This window comes from Anabrus simplex, chromosome 1 (assembly GCF_040414725.1).
Source record: "Anabrus simplex isolate iqAnaSimp1 chromosome 1, ASM4041472v1, whole genome shotgun sequence".
NCBI classification, from domain to species: Eukaryota; Metazoa; Arthropoda; class Insecta; order Orthoptera; family Tettigoniidae; genus Anabrus; species Anabrus simplex.
Window position 1 is genome coordinate 160,781,447 of NC_090265.1, and position 14,223 is coordinate 160,795,669.

Below are 14,223 nucleotides of genomic sequence, written 5' to 3' on the forward strand. Positions count from 1 at the left end.
TCTTGTTGCCCTGCTTACTCGTAACTTATGCTTAACTTTTGGACACTAGTTTACTCAAGTAGTGCCATCTTCAACAAAGCATACCTGACTGACAAAGCGACCAACCAGGAACCAAAGCCTGTCAGCAGCCAAGACAAGTCGTCGCGTGGGCTAAATCAAAACTATGTTGTTACCACATTCCGCTAAGCCAGTACCGTCAGCGTAGAGAACCCAAGTCCAGGCTCAGCGTCAACTAACACAGCTGGCACGCTACAAACATCGAATTCCAGCTCCAAGCTCGCTGGAATAGCAATGGGTTACGGTGCCCCGGTGCCCTGTGTTCGCAGCTTGTCAGTGGCGTTAACCACTTAAAGTACTAGCCCTATCACGACTCAGGCAACGGGTTGCCACTATGGTCGTTCCGACAAGTGCATTTAATCCTTTTGATGTTTCAAATGCACCCCTCCTCTCCCCCCAGGTCCCCAAGCCTCAGAATACCTAATGTGTCATGGATCCTCTCTCCCAGGTTCCCACGTCACAGAATGCCTAATGTAACGAGGATCCTCCTTCTCAGGTCATGACTGGTAAACTGAACCCGTGACCTTTCCCACTCACGGCTCTCGTGGATCCGCCACGGTCGTGTGAAAAATGGTTTCCCGTGGATGCGGGGTGGTCTGCACTCGGGCGCGTGACACCTTGCCCATTGTGTTCGGCCGATGCGTCGCGATTCCGAAACGTAAGGCGTGGTTGACTACATCTGCAGTGCCCCCCTTCCAGAGACGCCATTCCCTTCTCTCTCCCGACCCCCAATATCCTCCCATTCAACTAACACTTCAAATTCAACCAAGTCTTCCTCCCTCCACTACAGAGCCACCTCGGTGGATCGAGTAGCCGAGACCCTGGAGCCAAGTAACTTCTCACCAAGACCCAAGTTATCCCCCCATCTCACTTCCTAAACCACAAAAATGCCGACTTCTTACCTAACGCTTGATCCACCTCAAACTTGGAACACCAGAAACCGGGAACCGAGGCGGGAGCACAGTTACGTAAATGCTGCCTATTAACGTTGCTGAATTTATTTTAAATGAATATCCGCACATTCGCACTAAAGTAAACTCCCCGTTTGCTAAAGTGACAGTCACTGCGTAACATTATCGGTAAAGTCTCATTTGTTCACCGCTCAGCAACAGTGGGCGTGGTCAGTACTTGGATGGGTGACCATCCAGTGCTACCACATACCGACACACAGGCAAATTACTGTACCAGCCAATCACCGAATGAGGTTACGGTCCAGGCCACATGCACATCGACGTACATTAAAACACTTACACTTAGAAGACACATGTACAGATACAAAATACAATTACAAGGATAAAAAATACCCAGACTGGATTAATAATACTCCACGATACAATACACACAACAATCACACTCTCATTACAGTCCGACAGAGGAGCGCCTTAGCCTATACGCTTGTATGCCATCTCATGAGAAAAACAAGAAGGTACGTGTTCGTGCAGCAATATGTGGTCGCGCATTGTCCTGCTGAAATATAGCTTGTGAGCTGTCGCACAGGAAGGGTATGGCTATGTGTCGCAGGATGTCGATACCACATGTCAAACTGATCACAGTGCCCTGGACACGCACCAGCTGCGATTTTTGGTTTTACCCTAAAGCAACTCACACCATAAAGTCTTGAGCTGGCGCTGTATGTCTTGTGCGAATGCAGTCATTGCGATGCTTCTCCCTCTGTCTGCGGCGAACCAAACTGTGGCCATCGTTTCCAAAACAAACAGAACCTGGATTCGTCCGAAAACAATATCTGCTACCATTCACGATAAGTAAAGTAAACTCGCATCCTCGTACCGAGGTGGTGCAGCTTTTTTTTTAGGCATACTCCCAATGGAGGTGCGCTGCATGTTCCATTTAAACCGCACACCAGCCCTCCTGCCATTTTTAAAGTTCTGGCAGTACCGGGATTATTTGCTTTACCTTGCACTGACATGGTGACGATGAGATAGGAGTGGGAAGGAAGCGGCCATGGTCTTAATTAAGGTACTTTGCTTGGAGTGAAAATGGGAAACCACGGAAAACCATATTCAGAGCTGCCGACAGTGGGGCTCGAGCTCACTATCTCTCGGATGCAAGCTCACAGTTGCACGTCCCTAACCACACGGCCAACTCGCTCGGTAATTTCACCTTTCGTTTGTGCAATTAAGGCGTGGTTTACAGTTCAAACCCTGCCCATAATTCTTTTTGTTACGAGTTTTTTAATATATTCCAAATTTTAGTTAATTGTTTATCCCCTTGTTGTCATTTTCTCTTTACAAATATAGAAATTTGCACATTGATATCAATTAAAACAAACACTGTACAATATATTTTTCTAATAAGTACTTTTATTAATGTGCAGGTTTGAAATTAACATTCAGTGACTCAGAAATTAGCACCCTAATTCTTTCTTTCTTTCTTTCTTTCTTTCTTTCTTTCTTTCTTTCTTTCTTTCTTTCTTGTTTCCTTTCTTAATCCGTTTACTCTCCAGTTTCAGCAAGAGATTCCACGTCTACCGCCTCAAGGGCAGTGTACTGGAGCGTGAGACTTTGGGTTGGGGATACAACTGGGGTAGAGGACCAGTAATTCACCCAGGTGGCCTCACCTGCTATACTGAGCAGAGGCCTTGTGGTGGGATGGGAAGGGATAGGCAGGGAGGAAGAAAGGAAGCGGTCGTGGCCATAAGCTAGGCACCATCCCGGCATGCACCTGGATGAGAAGTGGGAAACCACGGGAAACCACTTCGAGGATGTTGAGGTGGGAATCAAACCCCCTCTACTCAGTTGACCACCCGAGGCTAGGTGGACCCCATTCCAGCCCTCGTACCACCTTTCAAATTTTGTGGCAGAGCCGGGAATCGAACGTTTGCCCCCGGGAATTGCAGCTAATCACCCCAACCACTACACCACAGAGGCGGACTGTAAATAACAGTAGTAATAATAATAATAATAATAATAATAATAATAATAATAATAATAATAATAATAATTGTAGCGGGAGGTACACCCCAACGCCGCGCATTCAAATTCAGCACCTAAATGAACTCCTCTATTGGTAAAACAGTGAAACTGAAACTACACCAACTTAGAAATTTACTCGAAGGTGTCACCATAGAAATGTTTTTTGTTATTGTGAAGTTTCCTGAACTGACACTAGTTTTGTTTGCTGTCCATCAAGAAATTTGGACATTTTTCCAAAGAAGACACTACTAAAGACTATTATCATGCACCCTGGTGCGAGGTGTAAGAACTTATAATTCAAAGAAGTTTTGTATTTCCAGGTTTTTTTTACTGATTGATGTTAATTTATTTTTGGGTTGGCAATAGTTCCTTTCTCTTTCCGCCAGTTTTGAATCTAGCCAATCAATAATATCTGTGATTAATTTTCAACCTATCACAGGCTTCTTGTTCAATTTTGAGCGTTAATTTTGAATTGACCAATAAAATTAAGAGGGTGTGTCCTGAGTCATCTTGAATGGTCTCGAAACTTCCCTGATGGTTTATAAACTGCGGCTTTTCACGTTTCTTGGCCAATTGATGGTCATCTTTCTGAGTGTGCGTGTTAAGCAGGAGGCGGGCGGCCTCTTCGTCGACAGCTCGAACATCTACAAGGTAATGGCCAGATAGCTTTATTTTTTCTTGCTACCTCCGCAGTTTAACCCGAGAGGAAGGTCCGAATCTTTACCTATGTAACCTACTTTTCTAAAATGTGACTTCTTCCGGCTAATGTAAAACCTCCATTAAATCTTTAACTGTAAATCGGGGATAGAGAGTGAATTACCCTCTCGAGCTCCCCTTCATCTTGGTTTGGGGTGACTACGAGAGCCCGTTAGGTTGTTTTAGTGTTCATATCTAGGAGTGCAATTATACGCCTCCATTCAGTTTGTGTTTCGGGCCGTTTACTTAACCTGTTCCTTTTATCAAAGACCACATAGGTTGGGTATTAAATACCCCTGTATAATTATTTTTCAAAGTAAGTGGTGCCTTGAAAGGCCAGAGATTGTAAGCTGATGTTGCCTTGAGTAGGCTTGAGAAATTGGGAGCCTATTAGCTCTTTTCCAAAATGTTGTAAGATTAACGAACGCCTCTTGATGGCTAGATGTTGTGATTTAGGGAATAAGTGCTCTTGAATTAAGGGATGTCTGTCCCTCATTAAATAATACCTCTTCCTTTTGCAAAGTTGTAAAACGAGGGGCTTCAAGCCCAGAATCTGTCAAGTTCACTAATCTTGTATATTCCTAGACTTGTTCCTAGTCTGTTATTGTATCTGTTGTTTCGTTGTTATGAAAAAATTGTTAAGTTTGAAGTTCTGAAAGAAATATAACCTTTGTTAAAGTTTTAAATCGATTCTTGACATCCTAGTTAGACCCATTACTTCCCGCACCTTCTTTAACCTCTTTCTGCTCCACGGGTAACCCCGTAATAATAATAATAATAATAATAATAATAATAATAATAATAATAATAATAATAATAATAATAATAATATAATCAAGTAGAAGTAAAATAACATTAACCCCAGTAGAGTAAAACACACGTCATCTGCAGTAACTGTTCGAAGTTGCTCCGTTTAGCAGCAAATACACATCTCAAGGCATTACATTAATCACGTCTACATATACAAGCAGGATTTCCTCATTAATTGAAACAACGCCGGCATGAATGCGCCCTGTTAGCTCAAAAATGTCTTCACGTTGATTGTTTTCGTACACAACGCACTTCAGATAACCGCACGGAAATGTATGTGGCCTTGTCACTCCAGAGTAGAGAGTGAGCAATCTTTGGGTCCTGATGATGTTGTTTTGAAATCCACGCATCCCTTGCAAGATGACAAGGTTGTAGATTTTCCTCCTGAAGTATTTGATACCCAGTCGAATTGGCCGGTCCCGTTCGATATGATACGTGACGGGCAGATGTTCAAGTGTCATGAGACACTTCACGCGAAACAGGTTGGTTATTCTCTGGCGTTCTGGTGCTGCGATTTTGCCCTGAATCTTACCTTTGATGCATTAAAATCCCCGTTCCTCTGATCCCTATGGGTGGGTCGATGGGATACATTCACGAGTCCCCTGCTGGTCGTAACAGGCGACTGTAAGGGGACCCCAGGGGCTCACAAACCGAGTGTTACTTGACGGCCAATGGGTTACGAGCTAAGCCTGGCGTTGCTTCCTCTCACTTATGCCAGGTTACTCACTTTCAGTCCGACTCGTTGGCTGAACGGTCAGCGTACTGGCCTTCGGTTCAGAGGGTCCCGGGTTCGATTCCCGGCCGGGTCGGGGATTTTAACCTTAATTGGTTAATTCCAATGGCACGGGGGCTGGGTGTATGTGCTGTCTTCATCATCATTTCATCCTCATCACGACGCGCAGGTCACCTACGGGTGTCGAATAGAAAGACCTGCACCTGGCGTGCCGAACTTGTCTTCGGACACTCCCGGCACTAAAAGCCATACGCCATTTCATTTTTTACTCACTTTCATATTTCCTATCTGACCTCGTTTAGTCTACTCTTGCTCTCTTCCGACCCGCTGAGGACTAGGTAGTCATTTTTATGCCTTTCTTGGCCCTATATCTTCGTTATTCGAAATGTCGGCACTCTTCCATTTCTCGCCTGGTTAGCGTTAATAGAGGATAGTTGCTCGGTTATACTTCCTCATGCAAAACACATAGGTCATTTTATGGTGGCGCTACATCTCTGTTTCTTTTCTCCCTGAGCGTGGGTGGTGAAATACATTTCCAGTTTCAGTTGTATTACAACCACCAACACCTTTTTTTCTAAGACCACGAACCAAGCCTAAAAATACATTCCAATTTAGATGAAGCCGACGTGAACAGTGTGTTCCGTACACACTCGTGCAGCCATGGAGGCCACACACGGACACTCTCCAAGTATGAGATACATATCTGTATACTCCGTGCCTATTGCCATTTCTTGATGGATGCAGTATTTTTGTATCCGTCTCTTGGCACAGGCCAGAGCAAAGTGTAGCTTCCACCGAAGTCCCAGTCTCATCCATGGCTGTGACGATATGGAAGCTGCTGGGGTATGAGTGGTGTTGAGTAATGACTTTTGGAACACAAATAGTGTCCGAGTGTTATGAAAGGTGTTGCTCATAGCATCAGTCGTGCTGCAGTGGTACCTTCTGGTCTAGTGAGGAAAGCAATGGCAAACTACCTCACTCCTCATCTTGCCTAGTACGCCTCATTTGGACTCTGTCATTGGTTTTCATGGTTTTCCTATAACTGCGTAGCCTTTGTTGGTGCTATCTGAGGATCCAACCAGCCTCTGGGCTAACAGACAGACATCTGTATACTCATCCCAGCTGTACTCCATACGAACAGGCCAGTCTGCGTCCATCGTGATACAACATAGATTACGATTTCACACCAAAAAGGGAAGAAATATAATGTTAACGAAAATTAGTAAGAAAAAAAGAAAGTAAACGAACAATTATAAACTTATAATGAAGTTGTACAGTTAGGTCATGACGCTCGTGAAACAAGCGAACGTAACAATATTTTACCACCAAGATAACACATCAGCACGCTAGCTGCTGTCCTACTGCAGCAAGTGTACCATTCTTCCGATGCGATGTTCGCAGATGCTCAAATTTAACGGCCTTCGTTATTCGAACTGAGGAACTCTTCCATAATATTCCAGTGCATTCACGTACTTGTTTTCTCATACGGCATTGTGCATTGTGATTACACAAGATTTACGTTTGATGTGAGGAAATTTCTGACTTTTACGTAAACAAAGTAAGAATTTTAAAAACAAAATATCCTTGATGTTGTTGTTTGAAATAATCATGACACATTTCAATAAATCTCTTCCTTGTCGGAACACGTACAGAAGAGACAACGGACACGATCCAGAAAGGCAAACAAGACGGCAGAAAATTTTGACGAGATGGCACTGACTCGCACATACACCTGAAGGCTATCTGGCTGGCCTGCAGTGGTTTTGGCAGGACAAAGCTCTTAATGATCTGCATGCTGCATAGTATTTGTCAACATTTTTTTTGTATGAAAGTAGCTGTTTTGTTAAATTCATGCAGATAATAGAATTCTCGCAGAAAATTTCTAACATTCTTACCATATAGTTCAGGTTAGTATTTTGAGACATCCCGACCAAGAGCTTTTGTCTCGCGTTCCCAAGATTTCTCTTGCCAATCGGGAAGAAACGATACGAGTTATCTACATTTCATAATATTTCTTTGAACATTTAACAATATTATTTTAATAATTAGTATGTAATTTTAACATTTAATATTTAATAGTACACTGGCAGCAGATTATTCCTCGAGCGCCTCTCGTCGACGACAACCACATTGTCGTACCTCACACTTTCTTAAGTGCATCATGTTCTTCCTTTGTTTAAATAATTGACTGCACACTGTTGGCACTTTGAAAAACATCAGAACTGCGGTTAGATGACTAAATATAGACATTCTATCAGCATTGTATTCGAGTACACAACCGAAATATGTAGACCTGTGAGACCTCTCTTATACTTCGTCCTACCATTAATTAGTTGAGTTGCCTTATAGCATGGAATTGGACTGGAAATGGAGTTCTCAACAATGTTAGTGAGAAAGGGAAATAGTTACGAATGGTAGAGGGGTGCACGTTTCGTTTCTATGTATGGAAATCCAGTGGTGGTCACGCTGTAAAATACTCGCAAAACGTATTTGAGAACTTACGTAAAACGTATCACTCGAGAACAGAGCAGGTCTCACTACCATCAACCTGAGGATATCGACCTTGTGAAAGGCAGAACGTTAGTTAAGCGAAAAACTTGTCCTTTTTAAAAAATGATTGTGTCACATTCTTTCTGGAAGGTACATTTTCAAGCTGCCCCTCCCTGTTTATTTAACTTTTCATAGTTCATCATAGAGACGTACCGTTATTTTATTATTTAATGAAAAGCAGGCATCTTTAATCATAAAAAACGGCTCTTCTCATCTGAGGAATCGTTTACTTGACAGTGTATTCTTGTACTTGAAGTGGATATTCATTCTGAGGGTCTCGTCATTTGGTTAAGTACATCCCTCATTGGCAGTTCCTTCCCCTTGATCAGACCTGGTTTCACAAAGTGCAGCCTGTGGTTCTTGTATCGCGGGTGATATTTCTGACGTTTTAAAATCGTTCGGATTCCTTTCCTTCTTCCGGTTGAGGTACACCATAGCTTCATATATTATACAATCGCCTTTCAACCAGACGAAGTAGCTACACGATAGTTCTGTATCTGCGCGTTAGAAAATTACTTGTAGACTGATTTCCATTTGAAGCTGAACATTATGTTCTATAATTCACATAATACCGTATTTCAATTAATAGGAGCCGTCGGTGAGGTACAAACAACGTATTACGTACAAAAACGAATAGTGGGAATGTGAGAAATATCAGGCAAAGCGAGAAAACGGCTGAGAACGAGGAATTTATACTGCATCATTTGATCTCATTTGGACAAGGCGGTATCAACAGCTTACAGTACCTCATTTCATACAAATTTCTGTTGTAAATATTCATCTGTAAGTCACAAATGTTGAACAACATCTACCAAGTTCTATTCGCCTGCTGCTATTATTTGACAAACGCAGTATATTTGCATATGTTCCTTGGCACGGGACAGAGCAAAATGTAGCTTCAATCCAAGTCTCACATATTGTAGCCGTTCATCAACATGCCATATGCATGTTAGGAGGTTTAGTCAACCATATATGCCGTTTTCCGAAACATTCCTCGACATATAGTGTCGTAGTTAGCAATTTATGCCCCAAATCGGGACACGAGTTGCGATACGCAAGCTCGAAGGGAGCAGGTTTCTGTGTTGTACCGAGAAAAGAATAGCGTATTACCGCGGAACCTTGAACTTGCGCTCTCACTCGGAACGAGAAAGAAGAGATGACGCTGTGCGTAAAAGTATATTTTGTCAGAGAGTGGGGTAAATTAAGGTGTGTTAACCCCTAAGACATAAAAATCCTTACTGATTCAACACCGCATTCATTGGTGCTTCACCATATACAACTATTAATAATAATAATAACAACACTTTTTTGATATAACCTATGGAAATTTATAAGTCAGGACTCATTCGAACCGGCGTATTTTATGCAACTTGTTGATGCACATAGACGCAATAATTTAATAGCAGTGCGCAGATTGAAGCCAAATGCTAAGAGTAGTTACGAGATAAACCTTGACGCGTGAATTTATAAAAGTACGCTTTTGAGATTATGAACGGCCCACTGATCGGATGGACGTAAAACTAGTCAGTATAAAACAGGGGTCAAGAGCTATAATTTGATTACTGTCACGTCGCTGAAAGATTACTTTTAGCGGAGCGGAATTTTGATTAGGGGCCTGGTTTACCACCTCTCTGACCACTCAGCCAAAATACTATAAATAAAACCCGGATCTAGTCGCAGGAACCCATTGTAATTTGTGCGGCCGCAGTACTTACGTGTCAGTGATGAACTATGCAAAAATGGATAACAGTGTGTGAAGTGCTGTATCGAAGAAAATCATATCAGTGCGGTGTAAACATCACGAAATAAGCCGTGTGGTACGACGCAAAGTACAGTAGTGATTAATAGAGATGTCACTTCAACATTTAATCCTTTAAATACGTGTAACTTCAATGACGGCTTATGATGCAATTATCAAAAAACGGGCAAACGCATCAGGTTGCTTAGATTTGGTGAGACAGATGATTACATTCAGTAGTTAATAGTGGCCGATTTTAAGGCATTTAGGCAGTGAGTGATGCTCAGTAAATTAAAGAACAGTGTACGTGATAGGAAAACGTTTGCATACTCCATGGACATTCGTGGTAACAGTCAGTCAGGTTGTGTGATAAAGTGGAAATGAATAGTGATTTATACAAACATACCGCTATTCGGGTTAGTCCATTTGAATTAATAAGTGGATTTAATCACCAGTAGGTTCTTTGAAAACACATAAACAGTGTTCATTAACAAATTTTCCACTTTTGCCTGTATGTTCATGAGTGATCGTCGAACCCAGGATTGGAATCATCGAGAGTCGTTCCTAGTGCCAGCATTCGTCTCTTCTGCGAACATCTAGAAATTCCAACAGTAGAAGACCACAATTCAAGACACGGACGGTACCACAAGGGAAAGGAACCAAGGACTATTTAAGAGTGAAGATGTCATAATGGAGGTCTAAAAACCCCAGATGTACCCTCGAGATGACAACAAACCACACGCGGTATCGATAAGTACATTTTTAAAATATACTAAAGCATGAGATCTACTCATTTACATAATGACATATTTGTAAATAGCAAGTTGTTGATTTTATGAAATTAATAATATTAACGGTAGGGAATACTATACGCGTGTGTCTGGAAAATATTGTTATATTAATTTAATTAGGATTTCTTCTGTGATTTCAGGATAATCACTAAAATTTCAACGGGCTTATTTGCATGAATAAGTACATAAGATCCCATAAATTTTAGTGCTATTTGCTTTACGTCACACCGACACAGATATATCTTATGGCGACGATGGGGATAGGAAAGGCCTAGGAAGTGGAGGGAAGCGGCCGTGGCCTTAATTAAGGTACATCCCCGGCATTTGCCTGGTGTGAAAATGGGAAACCGAGGAAAACCATCTTCAGGGCTGCCGACAGTGGGGCTCGAACCCACTATCTTCCGAATACTGCATACTGGCCGCACTTAAGCGACTGTAGCTATCGAGCTCGGTAAATGTTAGTGCGTGTGTAGCACATGTTTTAAGGGAGAATAGCACTTCAGCTAAATTTAAAATTTCTTCTTGATGTTACTAACTGGTATGGATCTTCATAATAATTTTAATATAGATTATGTATTCGCTTCACATGGTAATGCATGTATTTTATAAATCCCATAATATATATATAAAAGCAAGTCGGTCTGGAGCGAACTATATATATATATATATATATATAAAGGTATAAAAAGAGAATAGACGCGAATTAATGAGGCACTTCCAGAAATGTCAGAAATTTGAAATTTGGTACCGGAGAAGCTAATGATCCCAGATCCCTAGGAAAATCGAAAATTCTCAAAATTCCCCGAAGGGTGCACGCTGGGGGGCTTCGAATTTTGGGCTCAGCATAAGAAAGCAGTCGTATAATTTACCCAAAGCGACAACCTATAGGTTTGGTGGGCTTAAAAATTTCGTGAATATTTATCCCACTTCCCCCCCCAAATCAAGATGGCTGCACAATCTGTCAGGCGAGCTAGAAAATTGAAATTTAGCTTTTAGCCTGCAACCGAAGGAAAATTGCAAGATGTTCACATTTTTCACTTTTTACCGCAAAAATATCGAAATATGGAGGCTAATTTAATGCATGTGCAGACATCCCATTTGAGCTATTTGTTGGCTAAGCGATAAGTCGTATCACAAAACGGATGGCACAATCTCCGCTCAATTTGGAGTAATCTGCAACTTTGGTCCTACGACTTTTTGTCGTATCTCTCTCCCTTACACGTTAGATTTGGCTGTATTTCTGGATTGTTCGTAAATTTGGTGATTTCCACACGTATACTTCATTGTTTGATACACTTATACGAAAAATAGAATCATCAAATTTGGTGCGCGCGTTGGCACGATCGAAGGCCATATGTGGACCAAAAAATTTCATGATTCTAGCTTATACTTAAGTCTGCAAAAAGTAATGTAAAGTGTTAAAAATATACTCAATTTTCACCTTTCCGAAGTTTCGAACTAATTTAACCCATAAATATGGGAGATACGAGAAAATGTTTTAGAACCAAACATGTAGAAGGATAAAACGGGCGTCTAATAGCCCAAAGCGATTGTTAATATCATGTACCGTGTAGGAGAAGTGAATCCCGAAGTGGAGGTCTGGACTTTAATAAATTTAATGAAATATGAATTACGAGGTGTAAAGTAATTTATTTAGAAATCCGTATATGATGTAAAAAAGCCATAGCGAAGCACGGGCACATTTGCTAGTAATGATTCAAAATATTATCATTGAAGATGTTCAAGCCCGAGGTGCAACTTTTGAATTATAGAGATACGCGATTTATATGGATTTAGTTAAATGACCTGTGTGAATAGAGTCTTCTGTATAAATGAATAAGGTGGGTTTGGAATGCAGTAGCGTGACAATGGGGAAGATGAGACTTGTGAAATGTTTGAGATGACAAAATGACAAATAATTAGAATAATGATGGCTATCGCGACATATTGAATTAGGCTATACATGGCCGGAATAATGAGAAATAAGAATTGGTGGCCCTTAAATAAATTTGTACTTGGAAACGAGCGAAAATGAAAAGAAAGAAAGAAAGAAAGAAAGAAAGAAAGAAAGAAAGAAAGAAAAAGATAGAAAAGTCTTTGTGGCCGCAAGGTAGAACACTGACCACAACAAGAGAGACAGATTTATGATGAAAGGGATTTCCGGACGGAGTTGTCTATAAAAGCCTTCAGAATTCGAGTCTTAGTAAGTCCCCTTCATTCACCACTGCAATATCAATCCCATGCTAATGATATTTTATGGCTAGCGTTGATAATTTTATGATACTGTGAAGGACGTATTCCTCCTAATTTTTATTTATTAAATTAGCTCGTGATAGGAGTTTCAGATTTTTGCACATTGGAAGCTAGTGAACGTGGGTTCGACCCGCGTTAGGACGATGGATTTGAGCTGACATCGTATGGTTTGACTAGGCCATATCTCCAAGATGTATTGTTTGCTAATGTGTTTAATATTTCTTTGTGTGATGTATTCATGTATTTCTGTTGTTCATAAGTGTTTATGGTGATGGGTAGGAAACCAACGTTGTGTTAATCCGCATTGTATATGACAGGGTCAGGTAAACCCAGAATACGTGTATGTGTTCAGTATAATATGTAATTGATGTGGTTAAATAGACCATGTGTTCGATATGCGGCGATGTTATCTCGTGTGTGAAAAAATTGTAGGAATTTATCTGCCTAAATTCCATAACCATGATGCCCAACTAATAGTATGGCTTAATGGTCATCCCGACCTTGCGGTCAGTCCATTCAAATCGTAGATACCATTGAGTATCATTACGCAGAGATAAATAAACTTGCGTTTGTGTAAAATGTATACAGTATTAATGCGCGCTAATAAGGTGATTTAAAGTATGTCAAGCGATAACCAAAACAGTGTATAAACTGACAAAGACTTTGAGGCATACTGTATACAAATGATTTCTTCGTTATTATTCTATTTTTATGTGTAATAAATGGCATTATCTCGAGTATTTTATCGTGTGGTTCTATCAGTTTAATAAAATTCTTAGTAAATATTGGGAACAAAACTTCCTCTCATTTAATAATATTAATGTGTTCCTCTTACATTGTAGAAAACCCTACTTTCGTTATATTTAATGTAGTGCCCATTTTCTTTTACGAACATTCCATTGTCCATATGCTTCTGAGCTTTAGCCGTTGACGCGATGAAAGTAGGGAGGATGGTACTTCGAGCCCGGGAAGTGGTTTCCGAAGGTTCTCATCCAGGAACTCAATTTATATATTTATTTTCGAAGCCGAATTATTTAATTGATGCCCTGATATGCCCGGGATGGCTACAAAATATATATATACTGACATTATATTTTATATATGATTTGCTTTCTGTCGCACCGATACAGATAGGTCTTATGGCGACAATGAAATAGGAAAGGTCTAGGAGTGGGAAAGAATCGATAATGGCCTTAATTAAGGAAAAGCTCCGAAATTTGCCTGGTGTGAAAAAGGGAAAGCACGGAAAACCACCTTCAGAACCGCCGACACTGGGGTTCGAACACACTATCACCCAGAGAGGACATATGAAATGTTAAAACTATAATCGTAGCATACCATATCTTTATCTTGAGCAGTTCAGGAGGCATTAGACGAGGACGATTTTAATGATTCATCCCATAATAGATGTACAGATGTAATTCTACAAAGTGTGTCAAAAGGTCATTGAGTTAAATTGCGTACAACAAAGCTTACATTAAAGGTAAATGCATGGTGTTTTAAAGGTAGACCCATTTCCGTTCTTACCGCTAACCAAGATGTACTACGACAGATGACCGGGAGGCTGAAGGTGTAAGGCGGCTGGGGAGTGATCTCCTGAAAGGTATTACTACCACAAACATCTGAGCGATGCGGGTAGTAGACACGCAGGAGAAGAGTTTA